Source organism: Sapajus apella, unplaced genomic scaffold, assembly GCF_009761245.1.
Source record: "Sapajus apella isolate SASKATOON/1434 unplaced genomic scaffold, GSC_monkey_1.0 scaffold26, whole genome shotgun sequence".
Classification (NCBI taxonomy): domain Eukaryota; kingdom Metazoa; phylum Chordata; class Mammalia; order Primates; family Cebidae; genus Sapajus; species Sapajus apella.
This window is the reverse complement of record NW_022436966.1, coordinates 2,340,461-2,365,749: the sequence shown is the minus strand read 5'-3', so window position 1 is coordinate 2,365,749 and position 25,289 is coordinate 2,340,461. Positions and strand designations below refer to the sequence as shown.

At 39.5% G+C, this 25,289-nt stretch overlaps 1 protein-coding gene and 1 pseudogene across 10 annotated transcripts in view; both read left to right on the top strand.

Annotated features, from left to right (window-relative positions):
• The window catches only part of ZNF638 (zinc finger protein 638), a 153,491-nt gene that overhangs the window by 34,651 nt on the left and 93,551 nt on the right, over window positions 1-25,289 (top strand). For 2 of the 10 annotated variants that reach the window (XM_032291787.1, XM_032291786.1), the window contains exon 1: window positions 17,524-17,627. The exons of 5 other annotated variants lie outside the window; for them this stretch is intronic. The gene's annotated coding sequence lies outside the window, so the exon portion shown is untranslated. Of the gene's footprint in view, window positions 1-17,518; window positions 17,638-25,289 lie in introns of those variants that run through there. 3 more of the 10 variants (XM_032291790.1, XM_032291788.1, XM_032291785.1) reach the window with 3 other exon arrangements.
• On the top strand, window positions 15,131-17,637 carry LOC116560445 (annotated as a pseudogene).

Here is a 25,289-nt window from a genome sequence, read left to right as displayed (position 1 = left end):
TAAAATCCACTTTAATTAGTTATGAAAGGAAGCTTTAACATAAAAGCTTTATTGAGATATAATTCACATATCATACAATTCACCTATTGAAAGTGTACCATTTAGTGTTTTTTAGTATATTTTCAGATAAACAAAACCACAGTGAGTTTGTCATTAGTAAACCTCCATAAGGAATGCTAAAAGAGGCCAGGTGCAGTGGCTCATGCCTGTAATTGCAGGACTTTGGGAGGCCGAGCTGGGCAGATAATTTGAGGTCAGAAGTTTGAGACCAGCCTGGCCAACATGGCGAAACTCTGTATCTACCAAAAATACAAAACTTAGCTGGTCATGGAGGTGCATACCTGTAGTCTCAGCTACTTGGGAGGCTGAGGCATGAGAATTTCTTGAACCCAGGAGGTGGAGGTTGCAGTGTGCCGAGGTTGTGTCACTGCACTCCAGCCTAGGCAACAGAGCGAGATTCTGTCTCAAAAAAAAGGAAAGAAATGCTAAAACTAGTTTTTCAGGGTGATACGAAAGGATAGTAGATAATAATTCAAAACCATATGAAGAAATAAACAACTAGAATTTGCATAGGTAAATTTAAAAACCAATGTTGCATGTTTAAATTGTAACTCTTCTTTTTTCCATACAATTAATAAGTCCATAAAGCAATAATTGTAAATATATGTTAATGGTCTCACAGTGTATAAAGATGTAGTTTGTGACAAACATAAAGTGGGGTGGAGCTGTAAAGAAGCAAGAGTTTTTGTATATTATTGACACTAAGTTGGTATAAAGTCTTTTTTGTCTGATATTCATATAGCCTCTCCCCTTTCAATTTTTGCTGTTTATGTGATACATATTTTTCTATCCTTTTACTTTCAGCTTGTTTGTACCTTTGAGTCTAAAGTGTGTGTTCTAAGGCTGCGCGCAGTGGCTCACGTTTGTAATGCTAGCACTTTGGGAGGTATAGGTGGGTGGATTACTTGAGTTCAGGAGTTTGAGACCAGCTTGGGCAGGGTTGCGAAACCCTGTCTCTACAAAAGTATAAAAATTAGCCAGATATGGTGGCATACACCTGTAGTCTCAGCTAGTTGAGAGGCTAAAGTAGGAGGATCGCTTGAGCCTGAGAGGTGGAGGCTGCAGTGAACTGAAATGACTCCACTGCACTCCAGTCTGGGAGACCCTGTGTCAAAAAAAAAAAAAAAAGGTTCTGAAGACAGCATATACTGGACATGTGTTTTTATTGGATGCGACAATCTCTGTATTTTGATCGAATTCATCAATTCATGTTTAGTGTTATTAATATAGTTGAGTTTATGTTTGCCATTTCAATTTTCATTTTTTATTATTCATGACTTTTCCCCTCTATTTCTCCTTTACTGCTTTTTTTGCATTATATGAATATTTTGGTAGTACACATCTTAATTCCTTTTATGATTTTTTATTATATAGATAATTTAAAATTTATTTACTTAGTTGTTGCTCTAGGGCTTACTTACCATAGGCAGTTGACCTTGGAAGAACATAGGGGTTAGGGGTAATGACATCCTACAAAGTTGAAAATTTATGTATAACTTTTGAATTCCCCAAAACTGAACTATAAATAGCCTGTTGTTGACCAGATGCCTTACTGATAACATGAATAGTTGATTAACACATATTTTATGTGTTCTATCTATTATATACTGTATTCTTACAGTAAAGCAAACTAGAGAAAAGAAAATGTTAAGAAAACTATAAGGAAGAGAAAATATATTTACTATACATTAAGTGAAAATGGATCATCATATCCATCCACATCATCTTCACATTGAATAGGCTGAAGAAGAGGAGGAAGAAGAAAGGTTGACCTTGCTGTCTCAGGGATGGTGGAGGAAGTGGAACAAGAGTCAGGAGAGACAGAACAGACACACTTGGTGTAACTTTACAGCAATACATCATAATTTCTGTCTGACGTTTTTGGTTTTTCATCTCTCTAGAAATGTTGCTATATGGTACCAATTTTCCTTCCACCATTTGCTTTAGTTTCAGTGCCCACATTATAAAAGAGTCCATGTTGTAAAAGAAGTCAAAGCAGTCTTGAATAATCAGAACGCTTCTGCTAGATTATCTAATGTCAATTTGTTTTCTGGCACTGCTTCTTCTCCATCTTTGTCCTTATCATCTGGCATTGATTTGGAAGCACTCATCTCTGTCAAATTATCTTCTCTTAATTCTTCTGATGTGATTGGTTTCCCTCCTTCCTTTTTTCTTTCTTTCTTTCTCTCTCTCTCTCCCTCCCTCTCTTTCTTTTTCTCTTTCCCCCTCTCTCTTTCTCCCTTTCCTTCCCTTTCCCTTTTTCCCCTTCCTTTCCTTTCCTCCCTTCCTTTCCTTCCTCCCTTCCTTCCTTCCTGTTTCTTTTCTCTCTCTTTTTTTTTTTTTTTTTTTTTTAGTCAGAGTGTCACCCAGGCTGGCATGCAATGGTGTGATCTTCAGCTCACTGCAACCTCTGCTTCCAGGATTCCAGCTATTCTCCTGCTTCAGCCTCCTGAGTAGCTGGGCTTACAGGTGCCTGCCACCATGCCTAGCTAATTTTTGTATTTGTAGTAGAGACCAGCATATTGGCCAGGCTGGTCTCTTGGCCAGGCTGGTCTTGAACTCCTGACCTCGTGATCTGCCTACCTTGGCCTCCCAAAGTTCTGAGATTACAGGTGTGAACCACTTCGCCTGGCCTCCCCCCTTTCTCTCTCTCTCTCTCTCTCTCTCTCTCTCTCTCTCTCTCTGCCCGTCTCTCCGTCTCTCCCACTCTCCCCCACTTCTCTCCCTCTCCTCTCCCTCTCCTCCTTTCTCTCTTTTCTCTTTTCCTTCCTTCTCCCCCTCCTCTCCACCTTTTCTTTCTCTCAAATATGATAGCATTTTGAGGCTTATTCCATAACAACCATGGGCTAAACGTGGCGTCTTGCACCTGTAATTCCAGCACTTTGAGAAGCCAGATGTTCAAGACCAGCATAGGCAACATAGCAAGACACCATCTTTTATATTTAAAAAAATCTAACTATGGGTCCTTCAATAGTATTATCTTCCCAGACTTTTATGGTGTCCTCCTATTGAAGTTCTCTTCTGTAGCTTGGATCTAGAGACTAAATTAATGTTGTGTTTAGGGGCAAGTACACCATGTCATTGCCTTCAGTGTTGAACTCTTAGGGTTCTGGATGGCCAGGAGCATTGCTCAATATCAAATGAACTATAAAAGGTAATTTCTTATTGGCAAGGTAACTCCTGACTTCAGGGACAAAGCATCAGTGGAATCAATTCAGAAGAAGAGTTCTCCTTGTCCAAGCTTTCTTATTGTACAACCAAAAGACAGTCACTGTTGTTTATCTTTTTCCTTAATGGATCTGGGTTAGCAGCTTTATTAATAAGAGCAGCCCTGATCATAAACCTGACTGCATTTACACAAAACAGTAAAGTTAGCCTATCCTTTCCTGCCTTAAATCCTGGTGCTTGCTTCTTTCCTTACTAATAAATGTTTTTTGTGGCAATATTTTTTTTCCAGGATAGGAGACTTTCATCTGTATTAAATACCTGTTCACGTGGATATTCTTTCTCTGCAAGGATTTTCTTAATGATGTCTGGAAACTTAACTGCTGCCTCCTGATCAACAGAAGCTGCTTCTCCTGTTATCTTGACATTTTTATAGCTACGTCTCTTTCTAAATTTGTCAAACCATCTTTTGATGACATTAAATTCTCCAACTTTAAGTCCCTTACTTTCCTTTGCTTTAAGTTGCCGTAGGATTTTGCATTTTCTTGAATAATGTTAGAGTCTGTAGGTATGCCTTTCTTATAGCAGCCCTGAACCCTTGTAGAGTCTGCATGTCTAATATCACATTGAAAGGTATTTTGCAAAAAACACAAGGTTTTTGTGCCTGCTAGCATAGCTGCAGTGATGATTTTATAAATTTTATTTTTTACAGTAGTCCTTACACTAGATACATTTATCTGGAAATGGTGGGCAACCTACAGCTTCAGACCTCAATCTATGGTACATGTCAAGCAATTTGAACTTTTTATGTAATATCATGACTTTTCTCTGCTTCTTAGGAGCACGTCCAACATCACTGATGGCACTTTATATGGGTCCCATGGTGTTATTCAAGGTTTACAGTTTTACACTAAACATGATGAAAAACACAAGAAATATGAAAGATCAATTTTTATTGTGATTTGCAATTTGCTAGAGAGACAACTGGTGTCACATGGCATTTTAAGTGGATACTTGGAATATTTGAGCTCACTGCAATAGTAATAGGAGGTGGCTACAAAATTGTTACAGTCATATAATATGTACTACAGTTAATTTTATGCAGTTATGATTTAATTCTTCTTTACATTTGTTTACATTTCTCTCAACTCCAAATGGATTCATGTATGGTCTTTAAGTGTTTATATGTGTAAGTTTTGATAAGTTAACTTGATAATAGATTTTTGTATATTTTATGGTAGTAAATGATAAAATAGGCTATTATTTATATATATTTTATGTATTCATAATAGACCTTTTTCTTTTTTTGTTGATATTTCTAGGCTATGCATTTCACCTGTGAGTTTTTCCAAATTGTCGCAAACCTCCAAAAGTTTTTCCATTACAGTTACTGAAAAAGATTTATGCATAAATGGATCCATGCAGTTCAGACCCATGTTGTTCAAGGGTCAATTGTACATCTTAACTTTTCAGAATCTACTTCAGATTTATACTAACTTAATTCCAATGAGATACATGATACATATATCATAGATATATGTAGCATAGTGTGTGTGACACACACACGCGCGCGCGCGCGCGCACACACACACACACACACACACACACACACAATGTTTGGTTTTCCATTCCTGAGTTACTTCACTTAGAGTAATAGTCTCTAGTCTGATCCAGGTTGCTGTAAATGCCATAAATTCATTCCTTTCCATGGCTGAGTAGTATTTCATTGTATATATACACCACAGTTTCTTTATCCATTCATTGATTAATGAGCATATGGGTTGGTTCCAGATTTTTGCAGTTGCGAAGCATCTTTTTCATGTAACGACTTTTCCTCTGGGTAGATACCCAGGAGTGGGATTTTTGGATCAAATGGTAGTTCTATTTTTAATTCTTTAAGGAATCTCCACACTATTTTCCATAGTGGTTGTACTAATTTATGTTCCCACCAGCAGTATAGAAGTGTTCCCTGTTCACTGTACCCATGCCAACATCTATTATTTTTGATTTTTTGATTATGGCCATTCTTGCAGGACTAAGGTGATATTGCATTGTGGTTTTGATTTGCATTTCCCTGATCATTAGTGATGTTGAGAATTTTTTTTAATGTTTGTTGGCCATTTGTATATCTTTTGAGAATTGTCTATCCATTTCCTTAGCCCACTTTTTGATGGGATTGTTTGTTTTTTTCTTGCTAATTTGAGTTCGTTGTAGTTTCTGAATACTAGTCCTTTGTCAGATGTATTGATTGTGAAGATTTTCTACCACTCTGTGTGTTGTCTGTTTACACTGCTGACTGTCCCTTTAAAGCTCTTTAATTAAGTCCCAGCTATTTATCTTTGTTTTTATTGCATTCGCGTTTGGGTTCTTGGTCATGAAATTGTTGTCTAAGCCAATGTGTAGAAGGGTTTTTCTGATGTTATCTTCCAGAATTTTTATAGTTTTAGGTCTTAGATTTAAGGCCTTGATCCATCTTGAGCTGATTTATGTATAAGGTAAGAGATGAGGATCCAGTTTCATTCTCCTACATGTGGCTTGCCAGTTATCCCAGCACCATTTGTTGAATAGGATGTCTTTTCCCCACTTTATGTTTTTGTTTGCTTTGTTGAACATCAGTTGGCTGTAAGTATTTGGGTTTATTTCTGTATTCTCTATTATGTTCCATTGGTCTACATGCCTATTTTTATACCAGTACCATGATGTTTTGCTGACTATGGCCTTATAGTATAGCTTGAAATCAAGTACTGTGATGCCTTCAGATTTGTTCGTTTTGCTTAGTCTTGCTTTGGCTGTGCAGGCTCTTCTTTGATTCCATGTGAATTTTAGGATTGCTTTTTCTAATTCTGTGAAGAATGATGGGAGTTGCATTGAATGTGTAGATTGCTTTTGGCAGTATGGTCATAAACACATTCCATGCTTATGAATGAGTGAAATCACAATATTGATTTCACTCATTCATAAGCATGGAATGTGTTTCCATTTGTTTGTGTCATCTATGATTTCTTCAGTAGTGTTTGTAGTTTTTCTTGTAGCGGTCTTTTAATTCCTCGGTTAGATATATTCCAGAGTATTTTATTATTATTTTTTCAGCTACTGTAAAAGGGGTGGAGTTCTTGATTTGATTCTCAGTCTAGTTGCTGTTGGTGTATAGAAGAGCTACTGATTTGTGTACATTAATTTTGTATCTGGCAACTTTGTTGAAAAACTTGCTTTTATCAGTTCTAGGAGCTTTCTGGAGGAGTTCTTAGGGTTTTCTAGGTAAACAATCATATCATCAGCAAACAGCAACAGTTTGACTTCCTCTTTACTGATTTGGATGCCATTTATTTATTTCTCTTGTCTGACTGCTCTGGCTAGGACTTCTAGTACTATGTTGAAGAGGAGTGGTGAGAGTGGGCATCCTGGTTTTGTTCCAGTTCTTGGAGGGAATGCTTTTAACTTTTTGGCATTCAGTATTATGTTAGCTGTGGGTTTGTCATAGATGGCTTTTATTACATTGAGGTATGTCCCTTGTATGCTGATTTTGCTGAGAGTTTAACCATGAAGGGATGCTGGATTTTGTCAAATGCTTTTTCTACATGTATTGAGATGATCATGTGATTTTTGTTTTTGATTCTGTTTATGTGGTATATCACATTTATTGACTTGCATATGTTAAACCATCCCTGGATTTCTGATATGAAACCCACTTGTTCATGGTGGATTATCTTTTTGATATATTGTTGGATTCAGTTAACTAGTATTTTGTTAAGGATTTTAGCATCTATGTTCATCAGGGATATTGGTCTGTAGTCTTCTTTTTTGGTTATGTCCTTTCCTGGTTTTGGTATTAGGGTGATACTGGCTTCATAGAATGACTTAGGGTTCCCTCTTTCTCTATCTTTTTGAATAGTGTCAATAGCATTGGTACCAATTCTTTGCTTCTGGGCTGGGGCACTTTCAGGCTGCTTGGTGCCAGGGGGCTGCCCGGGAACCAATTCTTTGAATGTCTGGTAGAATTCTGCTGTGAGTCTGTCTGGTCCTGGACTTTTTTTGTTGGTAATTTTTAAAAATTACCATTTCAGTCTCGCTGCTTGCTGTTGGTCTGTTCAGAGTATATAATTCTTCCAGATTTATGCTAGGAAAGTTGTATCTTTCCAGGAATTTATCCATCTCCTCTAGGTTTTCAAGTTTACGCACATAAAGGTGTTTGTAATAGCCTTTTGTATTTCTGTGGTGTCAATTGTGATATCTCCTATTTCATTTCTAACTGAGCTTATTTGGATTTTCTCTTTTTTTCCTTGGCTAATTGTGTTAATGGTTTATCAATTTTATTTATCTTTTCAAAGAACCAGCTTTTTGTTTCATTTATCTTTTGTATTTTATTTTGTTTCAGTTACATTTAGTTCTTTCTGCTCTGTTGGTTATTTCCTTTCTTCGGCTGGGTTTGGGTTTGGTTTGTTCTTGTTTCTCTAGTTCTTTGAGATGTGACGTTATATTGTCTGTTTGTGCTCTTTCAGACTTTTGATGTAGGCATTTAGGGCTATGAACTTTTTTCTTAGCACCACCTTTGCTGTATCCCAGAGGTTTTGATAGGTTGTGTCAATATTGTTCAGTTCAAAGAATTTTTAAATTTCCATCTTGATTTCATTTTTAACCCAATGATCATTCAGGAGCAGGTTATTTAATTTCCATGTACTTGCATGATTTTGAAGGTTCCTTTTGGAGTTGATTTCCAGTTTTACTCCACTGTGGTCTGAAAGAGTTGTAGATATTTCAATTTTCTTGAATATATTAAGGCCCATTTTGTGGCTTGTCATACGATCTCTCTTGGAGAATGTTCCATGTGCTGTTTAACAGAATGTGTAGTCTGCAGTTGTTAGGTAGAATGTTCTGTAAATATCTGTTAAGTCCATTTGTTCCAGGGTATAGTTTAAATCATGTCTTTGTTGACTGTGTCTTGATGACCTGTCTAGTGCTGTTAGTGGAGTATTGAAGTCCCCCAGTATTACTGTGTTGCTGTCTATCTTATTTCTTAGATCTATTAGTTTTATAAATTTGGGAGCTCCAGTGTTAGGTGCATATGTTTAGGATTGTGATATTTTCCTGTTAGACAAGGCCTTTTATCATTATATAATGTCCCCTTTTGACTTTTTAAACTGCTGTTGCTTTAAAGTTTGTTTGTCTGATATAAGAATAGCTAATTCTGCTCTCTTTTGGTGTCCATTTGCATGGATTATCTTTTTCCCTCCCTTTACCTTAAGTTTACACGAGTCCTTATGTGTTAGGTATGTCTCTTGAAGGCAGCAGGTAGTTGGTTGGTGAATTCTTAACCATTCTGCAATTCTGTATCTTTTAAGTGGAGCATTTAGACCTTTACATTCGATGTTAGTGTTGATGTGAGGTACCATTCCATTCATTCATTGTGTCATTTGTTGCCTGTAGACCTTGGGGTATTTTATTTTATTTTATTTTATTTTATTTTATAGGTCTTGTGAGATTTATGCTTTAAAGAGGTTCTGTTTTGATGTGTTTCCAGGATTTGTTTCAAGATTTAGAGTTCCTTTTAGCAGTTCTTGTAGGGCTAGTTTGGTAGTGGCAAATTATTTCAGCATTTGTTTGTCTGAAAAAGACTGTCTTTTATTCATTTATGAAGCTTAGTTTTGCTGGGTACAAAATTCTTGGCTGATAATTGTTTTGTTTGAGGAAGCTGAAGATAGGGCCCCAGTCCCTTCTAGCTTGTAGGTTTTCTGCTGAGAAATTTGCTATTCATCTGATAGGTTTTCTTTTTTAGCTTACCTGGTGTTTTTGCCTCAGAGCTCTTAAGATTCTTTCCTTCATCTTAACTTTAGATAATCTGATGACAATTTGAGTGCGTGATGATCTTTTTGCGATGAATTTCCCAGGTGTTCTTTGAGCATCTTGTATTTGGATATCTAGTTCTCTAGCAAGGCTGGGGAAATTTCCTTGATTATTCCTCCAAATATGTTTTCCAGACTTTTAGATTTCTCTTTTTCAGGAATGCTGATCATTCTTAGATTTGGTCATTTAACATAATCTCAGACTTCTTGGAGGCTTTGTTCATATTTTCTTACTCTTTTTTCTTTGTCTTTGTTGGGTTGGGTTAATTTGAAAGCCTTGTCTTTGAGCCCTGAAATTTGTTCTTTTGCTTGTTTGATTGTATTGCTGAGACTTTCTGGAGCATTTTGCATTTCTGTAAATGCATCCATTGTTTCCTGAAGTTTTGATTGTTTTTATTTATGCTACCTATTTCATTGAATATTTTGCCCTTTCTTCTTGTATCATTTTTTAAACATTTCCTTACACTGGGCTTTGCTTTTCTCTGGTGCCTCCTCGATTAGCTTAATAACTAACCTTTTGAATGCTCTCGAGGTAACTTATGGATTTCTTCTTGGTTTGGTTCCATTGCTGGTGAGCTAATGTGATTTTTGGGAGGTGGTTAAAGAACCTTGTTTTGTCATATTACTGGAGTTGGTTTTCTGGTTCCTTCTTATTTGGGTAGACTCTGTCAGAGGGAAGGCTTAGGGCTTGAGGCTGTTCAGATTCTTTTGTCCTGTGGGGTGTTTCCTTGATGTAGTACTCTCTCCCTTTTCTGAGGGAGGTGACTTCCTGAGAGCTGAACTGTAGTGATTGTTATCTCTCTTCTGGATCTAGCCACCCAGAAAGTCTACCAAGCTCTGGGCTGGTACTGGGGGTTGTCTGCATAGAATCCTGTGATGTTAACTGTCTGCGTGTCTCTCAGCCATGGATACCAGCACCTGCTCCGGTGGAGATAGCAGGGGGTTGAAATGGACTCTCTGAGTGTCCTTAGCTTTGATTGATTAGTACACAATTTTTGTGCTGGTTGGCCTCCTGCTGGGAGGTGGTGCTTTTAAGAGAGCATCAGCTGTAGTAGTATGGGGAGGAACAAGTGGTGGGAGGGCCCCTAGAACTCCCAAGAGTATGTGCCCTTTGTTTTTAGTTACCAGGGTAGGTAGGGAAGGGCTAGATGTGTCTGAGCTTAGACTTTACTGGGGTGAGTCTTGTTGTGGCTGCTGTTAGGGATGGAGTGAGGTTCCCAGGTCAATGGAGTTATGTTCCTAGGGGGATTATGGCTCCCTCTCTTGTGTCATGCAGGTTGTCAGGGAAGTGGGGTAAAGGCAGCAGTCACAGGCCTTACCCAGTACCCATGCAACCCAAAGGGCCAGTCTCACTGCCACTGTGCCCCCAACAATAGCACTGAGCCTGTTTCCAGGCAGTGGACAAGCAGGGCTGTGAACTTGCCCCAGGCTACCTGCCTCACAGCTGCGGAAGTAAGTAGAGCTTTCCTTCTTCCCCCACCTGTGGAGTCTGTACACTGGATTCATGCCCTCCCTTGTGTTCTGGCCAGGAGACTTCTTGATTAGTTCAAATTGTTACAAAGTTCATCTGGAGGTTTCCTTTTCCCTGTAGCCTTTTCTTGGTGCCTCTGGCAGCCCTCCTTAAGGACCCCTGTGAGGTGAGGCAGAAATGGCTTGCTAGGGGACCCAGCGAGCCTACAGAGCTTTTCCTCCTGCCTCCTCTACCCCTGTATTTCAGTTGGCTCTCTAAATAGACTCGGCTTCAGGTCAGGTCAGAATCTCCTCCCATAATCTAGACCTTCAGGTTCCCCAGTCGGGGGTGTGTGTTTGGGGGCAGATGATCTCCCTTTCCCACTTCTATAGTTTGGACACTCACAGTATTTGGGGTTTCTCCCGGGTCCTACAGGAGCCATCCACTTCCTTCAGAGGATCTGTGGGTTCTCTTGGCTTTCATAGTGTAGTTATTCGGGAGCAAAAGTTCATGATGTAAGCCTCCACACGCTGTTCTGTCCGTCCAAGTAGGAGCTGCAATCTAGTCCTGCCTCCTGTCCGCCATGATTTTCCGTATCTTGAATTGCTTTTGTAGCTAGTATGTAGACTGTGTACACAGTGCTTTTGGGGTAAAAGTTTCATAAGATGAGGATCCTGCAGGTTAAGAATTATTATTTTATGCTTTAGGAAACTAATTATTAATATTGCTGAAGTCAGACTCAAGTCAAAATTGTATTGTTTCTAAATCCCAGCTCGTTTTCCACTGATTGATATATAATGATTTTGAGTCATGTTTTTTTTTTTTTTGAAACAGATCCTTGCTCTGTCACCCAGGCTGGAGTGCAGTGGCACAATCTTGGCTCACTGCAACCTCTGCCTCCTGGGTTAGAGCCATTCTTCTGTCTCAGCCTCCCCAGTAGCTGGAATTACAGGTGCGCACCACCACAGCCAGCTAATGTTTTATATTTTAAGTAGAAACGGGTTTCACCATGTTGGCCAGGCTGGTCTCAAATTCCTGACCTTGTGATCTGCCCACCTCGGCCTCTGAAAGTGGTGAGATTACAGGCATGAGCCACCACACCCGGCCCTTAGTCATGGTTTTAATGAATTGATTTCTTAGTCTTTGTATAATAAGTGTATTAGTTATGTATTGCTGTATTAAAGATTACCCCAAAACTTAATGGCTTAAAACAAAAATTTACATTTTTTCTCTTCATCCATGAGTCAGGAATTCAGAGGTGGCTTGGCTAGGCAGTTCTTGCTTAGTGTCTCTCATGAAATTGCTTTGAGGATGTTGACTTAAGCTATAGTCAACTGAAGGCTTAATTGGGAGTGAAGGTTCCGTCTCCAAAGTGACTCACTGAAATGTTTGGCAATTTGCTTTCTTTTTCCTTTCCCTTTTTTTTTTTGGTTTGGGGGGGGGCGGGACAGAGCCTTGCTCTTTCACCCAGACTGCAGTGGCAGTGGTGTGACCATAGTGCACTGCAGCCTGGGACTCTTGGGTTCAAGTGATCCTCCTTCCTTAGCCTCCCAAATAGGTGGGAGGCTGAGGAGCTACCAGGTGAGCCACCAGGCCTGGCTAATTTTTTAAATAATTTTTTGTAAAGATGGGGTCTTGCTAAGTTGCCTAGGGTGGTTTTGAACTCCTGGGCTCAAGCAGTCCTTCCATACTGGCCTCCCAAAGTACTGGGATTACAGTTGTGAGCCACTGCACCTGGCCTCGCTTATGGTCTTCTGTTTAATAGGCTATTTGGGTATTCTCACAACATGGCAGCTGACTTTCCTGAGGGTAAGTAATCCAGTAGCTAGGGATCCTCTGGCAGAAGCTCTCCTTTTTATTATGTAGCCTTGGAATTCACACAGCATTACTTCCACCACATTGTCCTCATTAAAAACAACTTACTAAGTCTGACTCACATTCAAGGCGAAGGGAATTAGGCTTCACCTCTTGAAGTGAAGTGTATTAAAGAAATTTATGAACATATTTTACAACCACTGTAACAAGAAGAGACAAACTGATTTCTGTTTGTCATTACATTACCTTTGATTAAAACTCAGAAAAATAACTGCTTGTTTTCTTGAGTTTCTGAACTTCTACATATATTAGGTCTGGTTGTATCTTCTACATATATTGTGTCTGGTTGTGCGGTGGCTCATGCCTGTAATCCCAATACTTTGATAGACCAAGGTGGGCAGATCACCTGAGTCGGAAGTTCGAGACCAACCAGGCCAACATGACAAAATGTTGTCTCTACTAAAAATACAAAAATTAGCCGGAGTCTTCAAAATTTAAGGATCAGTTAGAATTAAGTTTTCTTGATATTTCTGTCCTTTTTCAGGACAAGAAATGACTCTGGGATTTCTCAAACTTTCCATCATGGCCCTTTATCTACCCCAATACTTAGATTTAGATTCTAAATACAAAAAGGCCATACTTAACCCCAAATCCTGTTTATTAGGATACTTGCACTTGAGCTGAAATGGTGATGAGATTCTCTATGTCATTGAGAGAAAGCCCCATTTATGTTAACAAAGTTTGTGATGACTGTTCTGTTTTCTATCTAATTAGGCTGAGCTGTGACTGTGCTGAGCAGGCAGAAGCTGAGCTCTGGATAGAGCTGCTCAATGCTTGTTGTCTGACCAATCAGAAAACAGAGTGGGTGAGGGAAGAAGGTGTGGAAGAGAGTGACAGAAGATGATATGCAGTAGGATAGGTATTTTTCCCTTGTCAAGAGTATTGATATTTTTAGATAGGAATGTTGAGGATTTATCGAAATAATCCAAATGACTACAAGACATAAAAGCTTGGATATAGTAAACTCTAAGATAAAAAATATTTTTCTGGCCAGGTGTGGTGGCTTACGCCTGTAATCCCAATACTTTGATAGACCAAGGTGGGCAGATCACCTGAAGTCGGAAGTTCGAGACCAACCGGGCCAACATGGCAAAATGTTGTCTCTACTAAAAATACAAAAATTAGCCTGACAGAAGTCATAAATGAAAAGATTGATAGATTTGATTGCGTGAAAATTTAGCTTATAATAGTAATAGATAGAAACAAAATTTCAGTGAAGAGAAACTAATCGCCACATATTTGACAAAGGGCTAATAGTCCCTTAATATATAGTGAGAGCTACCTCCTGGTTAGACAATCACTTCACTAGAAATATGCACAAAGAATATAAAATGGAGAAGCTTTTTAAAATGAAGAAATACACATGGATCTTGCTTAAGCCTGGACACAGGAGCCTGACTGGGAGTTCACCCTCAGCCCCTCCTTGTGTTGCATATTTATTAGTGGCAGATAAGCCAGTTAAATGGAGACTTAAAAAAAGAAATACATGAAAAGATGCTCAACAGTGACATGCATGCAGTCACGCACATACACAACCACCCATCAGAAACATTCATTCTTTCAAGAAATATTTGCTGATTTTCTGCTGTGTACCGGTATCATTCTGTGAATTGGAAATAAAGCAGTGAAGAAAACAGACAAATATCCCTGACCCCAGAGAGCTTATATTTCTAATGGAGGAAGATGGATAAGAGACAAATTATTGGTATGTTGGAAGTGCTATGCAAATAAATAAAGCCACATAAGGGGCCCACATGAAGAAAATGAAAGAAATTTCATAAGTTACTTTGCCTAACTCTAGGGAAATGTCTGAAAATCTAGATGAAATGGATGCTTTTCAAGCAAAATATAAATTACCAAATTCATTGTGGAGGAGAATTTCTTATCTAACTAAATATCATAAAGTATCAAGAGAAAGTTGGAGAACAACTACTCTCAGACAAAGCACCAAATGATATTTCAAAGGTGAATTTTTTCAAACTTTAAAGAACAGATAAGTCCAATGATATTTAAAGTATTTTAGGTTTAGAGAAAGAAGTGAGTTTGTAAGGAAATGGTTATTTTCTTACATATTTAGTGGAAGTGACACTTTTTAGAAGCTTTTTGGGAAATATTTCCACAACACCTATTAAAATTAAATGTATATACTCACATGTACATTTAATCCAGCAGTCCCACTATGATGATTCTAGCCTTTAGAAATTAAAGTATCATTTGGTCAGTTTGTATACAGCAATATCTGTAGTAGCAAAAAAGACTGGAAACAACTTGCTGAAGCAGGTATACTATGAATATTATACAATTATTTAAAAAAGGATTATATGGTTTACTTGAAGAAATGTCAGTAATCAGAAAAGCAAATAGCTAATGTGTGAAAAAAAATTTCCTGTTACATGCAAATACTGTGTTAGCATGTGTTTGTATGAATATAAAGAAATATAGGCTGGGCGCGGTGGCTCACGCCTGTAATCCCAGTGCTTTGGGAGGCCGAGGTGGGTGGATCACAAGGTTAAGAGATCGAGACCATCCTGGTCAACATGGTGAAACCCCGTCTCTACTAAAAATACAAAAAATTAGCTGGGCTTGGTGGCACGTGCCTGTAATCCCAGCTACTCAGGAGGCTGAGGCAGAAGAATTACCTGAACCCAGGAGGCGGAGGTTGCGGTGAGCCGAGATCACACCATTGCACTCCAGCTGGGTTGGGGTTAGGGTTAGGGTTAGGGTTAGAGGTGCAAAGAGCGAAACTGCCTTGAAAAAAAAAAAAGAAATATATAGAAGGAAGCTTAACAAATGTTCACATGGGTTATTTGGGGTTTGGAGGGAGCTTGTTGGCTTTTTTCTTTGTTGTTTTGATTTGTTGTTCCTAGCAGGATTTTTAGTTTGAAATGAAAATCTGACAAGATATCTTTTTAGGTTGTAGGCAAAGCCTGAGTACTGTCCTCTTGCTCTCCTCCCCAGAAAGCATGAGCTTCACCACTCGTTTCACCTTCTCCACCAACTATCTGTCCCTGGGCTCTCTCCAGGTGCCCAGCTATGGCACCTGGCCAGTCAGCAGCGCAGCCAGCATCTGTGCAGGTGCCGGGGGCTCTGGTTCCTGGATCTCCGTGTCCCGCTCCAACAGCTTCTGGGGTGGCGTGGAGTCTTGGGGCCTGGCGACAGGGATGGCCAGGAGTCTGGCAAGACTGGGAGGCATCCAGAATGAGAAGGATGCCATGCAAAGCCTGAACGATCCCCTGGCCTCCTACCTGGACAAAGTGAGGGATCTGGAGACCGAGAACTGGCAGCTGGAGAGCAAAATCCAGGAGCACCTGGAGAAGAAGGAGGACCAGGTCAGAGACTGGAGCCATTACCTAAAGACCATCGAGGACCTGAGGGTTCAGATCTTCGCAAATACTGTGGACAATGCCCGCATCGTTCTGCAGATCGACAATGCCTGTCTTGCTGTTGATGACTTCATAGTCAAGTATGAGACAGAGCTGGCCATGCGCCAGTCTGTGGATAGCAACATCCATGGGCTCCACAAGGTCATTGGTGACACCAATGTCACTTGGCTGCAGCTGGAAACAGAGATCAAGGCTCTCAAGGAGAAGCTGCTCTTCAAAAAGAAGAACCATGAAGAGGAAGTAAAAGGCCTACAAGCCCAGATTGCCAGCTCTGGATTGACCATGGAGGTAGATGCCTCTAAATCTCAGGACCTCACCAAGATCATGGCAGACATCTGGGCCCAATGTGATGAGCTGGCCTAGAAGAACCGAGAGGAGCTGGACAAGTACTGATCTCAGCAGACTGAGGAGAGCACATCAGTGGTCACCATGAGGTCTGCTGAGGTTGGAACTGCTGAGATGACACTCATGGAGCTGAGATGTATAGTCCAGTCCTTGGAGATCTACCTGGACTCTGAGAAATCTGAAGGCCAGCTTGGAGAACAGCCTGAGGGAGGTGGAGGCCTGCTATGCCCTGCAGATGGAGCAGCTCAACAGGATCCGGCTGCACCTGAAATCTGAGCCATCACAGACCTGGTCAGAGGGACAGTGCCAGGCCCAGGAGTACGAGGCCCTGCTGAATATCAAGGTCATGCTGGTGGCTGAGATCGCCACCTACCGCTACCTGCTGGAAGATGGCAAGGACTTCAATCTTGGTGATGCCCTGGACAGCAGCAACTCCATGCAAACCATCCAAAAGATCACCACCTGTTGGTGACAAAGTGGTGTTTGAGACCAACGACACCAAAGTTCTGAGACATTAAGCTAGCAGAAGCAGGGGACCCTTTGGGGAGCAGGAGGCCAATAAAAAGTTCAGAGGTTAAAAAAAAAGATATCTTTTTAAAACGACTTTCTTTTTTGTCTTTCAGATGCTCGCTTTAATATGAATAAAGAAATGCATCTGCTTGAGTTCTAGGTAAAACGGATGTGTGAGACGCAGGGTGGGTGGTGTGATTTTTGCGGTATGCATATGGCAGGGCTCGTGAGTTTTACCAGATTTTGTCCAAGGACTGGGTTTTCATACTGGTGTAGTAGAGTCACCTTGAGAAGATAAAAAATTGCATAACGAAGTTCTTTAATTTCTGTCATCCCAAGGTTTTTCATGGGTAAAATGAGGATTACAAGTATCTACCACACAGATAGGGCTTTTTATTGTGAAATGACAAAAGGATTTTCAGAGTGTTAAAGTTTTAGCTGAATAAGCTTTAGTTGAATTCTAATTTACAGACGTTTTGAGTAGCTATGATACACATCACATTATTGTCATAGGGTTCAAAAGGTGCAAGGTGACAGGATAAAAGCAGGCAAACTCTTGACCATACAAAGCAATATATTAAGTGCTAGGCGTGAATATAACCCGTTATAATGTTATTGAAGGCACAAATGATCAGGGAAGACTTTATGAAGGAGGTGAGACGCTATAGGTCTTAAAAGGATGAGCGGTTTGAGTAGGACAGGCACAGAACCAACAAAGGGGTAGAGACGGCGCTGGAGTTTTTTTTTTTTTTTTTTTTTTGCCGCAGGCTTCTTGGCCGCCACTAGCGGGAGCGCCCCCTTCCGGGAGCCAGCCCTTTTAGGGCTGCGGGAGAGCGCGGCGCCCGCGGTACGCAGGCGCCGGGAGTAGATGGGAGCTCGCTGGAGCTGAAGATGTGCGCATGCGTGCAGCTCTTTGGAGGCGGTAGCTTCTTTGGCGTCGAGACTGGAGGCTGAGTGCTAAACTGTGTGGGGCGCAAATGGGATCCCGCTGTTAGTCGGGTAGGCATAGGTAGGACCGCTGCCTTGTTGGGAGTAGGGGGTTGGAAGGCCGGGGCCTGTATCGTGCGGGTCCTGAACCTCTCCTGTGAGATCCGGGCCGACTATTGTATCTGTGTCGCAGCGGCTGCGCACAAAATGGCGGCGGGCAGACGGCGGGGGCGGGAGGAGGTTGGGGGACCCCCCGGGATGGGAAGGGAAGCTGTCCTGCCCTGCTCCGTCGCTTGTTCACCTCACTACTCTGGAGGGCCCGGCCTGGCACCCGTGTAGGACCCTGCCTCGAGGAGAGCTGCCTAACGCCGTTGCACTGGGCGGAGGAACGTGAAGAGCCCTTTGGCGAGGCCGAGGCGGCCCCTTCCTCAGCCGCGCAGGGCCTGCCTGCCAAGGCTGCGCCCGGCCTGACAGCCGAGGAAACCGTGGTGAGGGAGCGCCGAGCAGGGAGAAGGCGTTACCGTCGGGCCTGAAGAGGCGGTGGAGTTTTAGCCAAGCCCTTTGGCCAGCTACATTGTGCAAGAAGCTTGGAGAGAAGAACGTGTTTGTGTTTGGGGTTGGGGAGTGGGAGTCGGGTTGAAGGAGGGAATGTTAGGATCCAAGCGGCTTTTGCGGGCCGGTGTTCTGTGCTGCATAGTGCAGGTATGAAAGCAAGGAAAATGTCACCTCTGTGTAGGAAACTGAGGGCTCATAAATGGTTGTGATACTGAACAGTATTTCCAAATTTCTCAGAGGAATTGTGAAAACAGAACGGTAGTGCATTGTTTTTGTGTGATTCCTAGCTTGGGCCCCGTTCTTTTAAAGGGAGGGGGAATTGTATATATCAGACTGGAATCTTTGAGAACGTTTGAAATAGATCTTTTGTTGTTTGAGATAATTGCAAATGAGGGATACTTCGGTATTACAAAATCATTAATTAAGCTAGACTGTGAAGGCTAACTCAAGTTAATGTTTCTTAATCTTAAAACTTGCCCTTAGGCGAAGTTTGGGGACGGGACAGGGAATAGTAGTAGTCTAAAGGAGTTCCGATGAAAACCTTGTCACCAGGATCCAGCGACTTATGTTAATTCAAGTACTTTCTCTAACGAGCTTTGGAATTATGCACAACAATTTTCTGCGTTTTCCCGTCATTTGTTGTAAAGGATTATTTTTTCAGGGATGCTCTGCTTGCCGATTCAGATTTACAATTGATAACCTGGAAAAAGGGATTGATTAAAAAAAGGTGAATTTAAGGAAGGTTTGGCAGAACAACATGTAAATGACATTACCTTAAACAGCTTTAAATTTTGTTAATGATTAGACATTCTAGACTTAGTGGACTTATGTTGCTATCTTTTTAAAAAGTTTATTTGACAGCATTTTATATGTATTTTGTGCCCCATATTCTGTCATATGTACTTCTAAATAGTTATGTGGCATCCCAACATAATGCTGGGCCATTCCTTCCTTGGGAATTCATTTTTCTTGGATCCAAGAAAGGGTAAAGATAAAACAATGGAAGAAATCACAAAAATCTTACTAGTTTGTATTAACTAGCTTTCATAATGTGTTTATGTCACATATTTATTGTATATTGGATGTATTTGTTTTGTAATCTTTTTTGCATTTTGTTTTGGAGGGTGTGTATGGCAGGTACTTTAGTTTAAAAAGGTTCTCAATCAGTCATCACTTTTTAATGACTATCTTAGAGTTTTTCTTGGGTGCTCTTAGGTAGGTGATCTGTGGAAATTTTGTTTTCATGTAGTGGAAGAAAATGAGACAAATAGTTTAGTGGAAAGAGAATAGGCTTTCGAATCAGAAGATCTGGATTCAAATCTCTCTTTTCCTCAGTATGTGTGAGACTTTGGTAAGTTATTTTAGTCTTCCTGAACTTTTGTTTCCGTATCTGTATAATGGTGACATTACTACTTCCTGCTTGGGATTTTTGTGACCTTAAAATTAAGTGAGACAATGTATGGAAAGCTCCTATTCCTGAGCAAATGCTAGGTGCTTAATAAATGTTAGCTGTTACTTTTATTTCAAAATTTAAGTGTTTAGGCAGCATCCTTTGATAGAAAATCATAATCTGTGGGTATTCTAATTAAACGGCCTAAAAGGATTTAGATTAATAGAATTTTGGAGTTGAAAGGCCATGTAATCTAACTTTAATTAAAATATTTTGTGCCTCTATGAACTTTTTACATGCCTCTTTTGTAGTACTTAACAATATATAGTAACCATTTATGTGATTGTTATGTTAGTCTTTTTGTCTTTCGCAGTGGTATGTATTCGATGCTCAAGATGTTGAGTGAATGAACTCAGCTGGTAGTCACCAGAGCCTAGACTCCAAATCGTGCTCTTTCCACTGTGATTAAGGTTTGGACTAAATTTGTCCAAATCCTTAATAAAATGCCTTACTCACTTAGAAACAGTACTTCCAGTATTGGTACCCAGTAACAACACAGTTTGGGCTGTTAAGCAAAGAAACAGGTGCTAATGAATGTTGCATTGTAGTGGTTTTAGAGACTCTCCAAATTGAAAGTAATTATGTTTATGGCTAAAGCTAATAAGCCCTTATGTGTATCCAGCTTATGTATTCTTCATTGCTTTCACTTTGTTTGGTCTGACACTTGTGGTGGCAAATTAAAATGGAAGGAAAATAAGTATATAGAAGAGAAGAGAATAATGGAAAGGAAAAATTGAGGAAAAGGTGAGATGTAGAAATAAACATAACTATAATAATGCTGGCGAGGGTCAAGAATTACAAGGATTTTGGATTGAAAAGAAAGTCCAGGAAACAGGAGAAATAGCTTTAATGTACATATATTTTCTTGCTTTGTTTTGTTTTTGAGACAGGATCTCACTCTGTCTCAAAGGCTAGAATGCAGTGGTGTCACCATGGCTCACTGTGGCCTCTACCTCCTGGACACAAGTGATGTTCCTGCCTCCGCCTCCTGAGTAGCTGGGACAACAGACACACATCACCACGCTCAGCTAATCTTTTAAAAAAATTTTTGTCGAGACGGTCTTTCTGTGTTGCCCAGTCTGGTCTCAAACTCCTTGGCTCAAACCATCCTCCCACCTCAGCCTCCTAAACCGCTGAGATTACAGGTGTGAGCTACTGCATTCACTCTATTTTCTTAATGGCTACCCTGAACATATATTTTGGATTACTTTTCAGCTCTTTTGAATCAGAATGTATTTATTGTTCCAGTCTGTATCAAGTTAAAAAGTTCCTATCTTATTTCCACAGTCTTTGTTTATTAAACTTTCAGCTAATTTCCCTGTTGTTTCTGCTGAGTAAAAGTTGCCAACTTGCTTTTTTGAAGATTTTTACCAAAAAAAAAAAAACAAAACTATTTTAATATGGAAAATTTTAAACATAAACAAAAATAGAATGATATTAATTTATTCATGTGCCTGTCCAGTTTCAATTATTACAAGCTAATGGTAAGTCCTGTTTCATCTTTACTTGCTTATTTTTAAGCAAATCCTTATGTCAGTTCAATATATAGTTCAGAATTTTCTCTAGAATGTTTAGGAAAAAACATGCATATTACACCTAAAACAATAACAGTAATTATGAGGGATTAATTTTAATATCAGACATTCAGACAAATTTCAAATTTCGCCAGTTGTGTCTCACTGGCTCCTACCCTTATACGTATGTATAAAGGTTGTTGCAGTCAGGATCCAACTAATGTTCATAATTCATTTATAATTGGTTACAGTTGATAACTCTCAAGTCTATAAACTCCCCACCTACCTTTTCTTTCTTTTTTTTTTTTTTTTTTTTTTTTTTTTGCGACGGAGTTTCGGCCTTGTTACCCAGGCTGGAGTGCAATGGTGCGATCTCGGCTCACCGCAACCTCCACCTCCCGGGTTCAGGCAATTCTCCTGCCTCAGCCTCCTGAGTCGCTGGGATTACAGGCATGCGCCACCATGCCCAGCTAATTTTTTTGTATTTTTAGTAGAGACGGGGTTTCACCATATTGACCAGGATGGTCTCGATCTCTTGACCTCGTGATCCACCCGCCTCGGCCTCCCAAAGTGCTGGGATTACAGGCTTGAGCCACCGCGCCCGGCCCCACCTACCTTTTCTTAAAAGTTTACTTGTTGAAGAAAAACTTTCCTTTTTATACATCATTTAGGTAATCCTTTGCTTCATCCACATCTGAATTTACGAATTTTGATGTGACTTTAAAAATGTACTTGACAAACAAATTGCTAGATCTCTATATAGGAAATACTGAAAGAAAGGTGGACGTAAGCAGTTAACTCCTATTTCTAATATAATTTTCAAAAATTATTCAAGTCTTACTAAAAGGAAGAAACACCTATTTGCTTCTTAAGTAAAGCATTTTGTTTACTGTTTTAACATTTTTTGAACACCTGTTGCATGTCAGGATTTACAATTTTAATTAGTCTCCGCAGTAACATTCTGAATGGTACTCTTGTTTCATTTTCACAGAGTGAAAGGCTTGGATTAACCAGCTTGCTCAGGGTGACATTGTTAGCAAGCAGCAGGACCAGAGTTAAAACACTGAATGTAGGGTCCGGGTTCTTAAACAATATGCTGCACTACCTCTCTAAAGCTGAATTAATAGTGTTAAATTTTACTTGTGGGAGTTAACTAATTTTGTATGAAGTCATTCACTGGCACCCCTTCTAGCAGGGTGGGTATCTTCAAATCAGTGGAAATTTTCCCCAAAGATTAGATTATTATGGGTTGCATAATAGGCTGACTCACAGTCAATAGTTAGGGAGTGAGCATGACGTCGAAAAGAAGGGCCAAATCTAAAAATGTGTTTTAAGGTTGATGTTCTTTATTATATTGCAGGTTTTCTGCCTCTTGCCATACTTGCTTATAGTTTTTTTGACTTTGTATGCAATTAAGAAGATAACACAGTCCAGCGTTGGACATGAAATATTGGATCATTAACAATTTTTGAATGAATTTAAGCTCTGGGTGACGGGAATTTCCTGTCTCCTGAATATACGCTTTTTTCCTGAAAAGTTGAACATTAAATTGCATATATTGTGCTCCTTTATCCCTAAATTCTTTAGTGTGTATTTCCTAAAAGTATTTTCTTTCATAGTTATCATAATTACCAACTTCAGTAAATTTCACATTTATAAAATCCTTTTTTATTTTTTTGAGACAGTGTCTGGCTCTGTCATCCAGGTTGGAGTGCAGTGAGTGATCTCAGCTCACTGCAGTCTGCCTCCTGGGCTCAAGAGATCCTTCCAAGTAGCTGGAACTACACGCTGAGGTGGGCGCCACCATGCCTGGCTAATTTTTATATTTTTTGTAGAGATGGTGTTTTGCTATATTGCTCAGGCTGGCCTTGAACTCCTGAGCTCAAGCAACACGCCCGTCTCAGCCTCCGAGGGTACTAAAATTACAGGTGTGAGCCACTGCATGCAGCCCATAAAATTGTTCAAATACAATCTGTATTCTGGGTTTTGTCAATTGACCCAATAGTGTTTTTTATAGCAGTTTTTTCCCTCTCCTGTACAGGACTAAGCTGAGATCAGATATTGCGTTTAGTTGTTATGTCTTTTTAATCTCCTTTAATCTGGAACATTTCCACAGTCTGCCTTTATCTTTTGTGAAGTTGACATTTTTGAAGACTACAATCTGCTTTGCTTTTCTCTTTAATGGAACATTTCTCATTTTGGATTTATCTGATGTTTTCTCTTGATTAGATTTAGATTATATGTCCCGGGACGGAAAAATCAGATAACTATGTCCCCAGGATATCAGATCTGGAGAGTTACCATTTCCATTTGCCTTTCATGCATGATCTTATGTTTTGAGCATATGTTTTGGTTAAAGTGCTTGTTTCCCCCCATTCCCCCTTGAATTTATCTGTGGAGAGACATTTTAAGACCATGCAAATACCCTACTCATCAGAATTTACCTCTGTAACACCTCTCATGATTCTTACCTGAACTATTCTTTACTATGATGGTTACAAAATGATTTTCCTCTCCATTTTATTCTACATTTACTGGTAGGTACTCAGCACTCTGTAAGAGCCTTCCTTTCTGCCCCATCGATTAATTTATTGGTATGTGTTTATGGACTCCTGTTTTTCCAATATTTGATAATGTATTGCTGTTCAGTTCTTTCTTGCTTTGTCCCATTTCCTATTTGTATTTCTTGTCTTCCACAATGAGAGCCCTAAGTTCTAGCACCATCAAAACATTTACTTACTTGCTCAAACCTATGATATATCTAAAGTAGTTTAGAATTGCCTTATCCATACCACTACAAAAAATAAAATTACTAAAAAGAGTGAAAATTTGTTACTCTCTTTCCCCTAGCTCCATCAAAACTGAGGTACAGTAATTATTTCTTTCATTTATTTATTTTCCCAGGGGTGCTGTAACACTTGGGATGGGGCCCCCTGTGAGGTACATAAATTGAATAGCATTTTGTAAGTTCTTGTGTTAGTTTTCTTTTTCCCCTTCAATGTATTGTCGTGTGCATTTGAAATATGATTGGATTAATTTGCTTTCAGTGTTAGATATTTTTCTCCTTCCCATACTTACTGATTTTTAAAATATATGTAGGTTGTTAACATGTTTCTGAAGCTTAAAACGTACATAGGAAGATACTCCTTGAATAACATTACCATATATATCCCTTCAATCCTTTCTATGCATTATCCTTTATAGATTATCAACTTCATCATTTTCTGCATTATTCTTCCTATTTTGTTTTTATTGTAACCATAAACAGGTATATGTATGTTTTCCTATTTTCCTTTTTTGTTTAACACAAAAGATGGTATACTATATGCTCATTTGTACTTTGTAAAGACTTTAAAGCTTATGGCATTTTAATGCATTTAGTCTGTTTAGGTATATTTAATTGAAGATTTTAGGACCCACTTTAGATAAATGTAAACTTTTTTGGCCCATGTTCCTCCATGAGGAAAAGCAAATAACCAAATGGCAGAGAGGGCAAGGATGCAACTAGGCTTCAGAAACAATTGGGACTGGATGTTGATTACCTTCGTTATTGTATTTACTTCTTGGTCTTACCTACCTCTGTTTGGTAGTGGCTTTTTTTGTTGTTTCAGAGTGCGGTTTCTTGGTAAAGCAGTAAATAGGGCTGTTAACCGCATTTGAATTTTAGAAACATCTACCACTTTTCTCATTTCTAGTTTAACAAAAAATCCTAGGGAAGATTTCTTTCTTCCAACTTGGATAAGGTGGTTTCTCTTGGACTAACCTGTTAGACTTATTAGGGGCATTAAGAGCAAGGCTACCAGTGTGCATCTCCAGGGGAACGTCATTTACAGTGAATACAGTGTTGTGCTCTAGACGCCTATTTATGTATGCAGTGCACATGCTCCTAAGAAACAAAAAGGTGTATCTTACAGCAGCCCATTTATCAAAAAATTGTTTTCCTGAAACTGATAACAATTTAAATCATTGCTATATGGGGTTAATGCCTGGTTCTCATGGAGATCTCTTCTTAGCATTGTGCGTTAGCAGTTTTCCATTTTTTTTCCAAATCTGAAATCATGGTGTTTATCAGTCCTTGTAGGTAGTAGTGAAATTTGTGTTGCCCTTCATGATGCCAAATAATGTTTCTAATTTTCTGCTTATTTTTTACTTTCTATTTCATTGACTTATTTCCTTGAAGGCACCACGTTTTGCATTTTAACATTAAACATGATG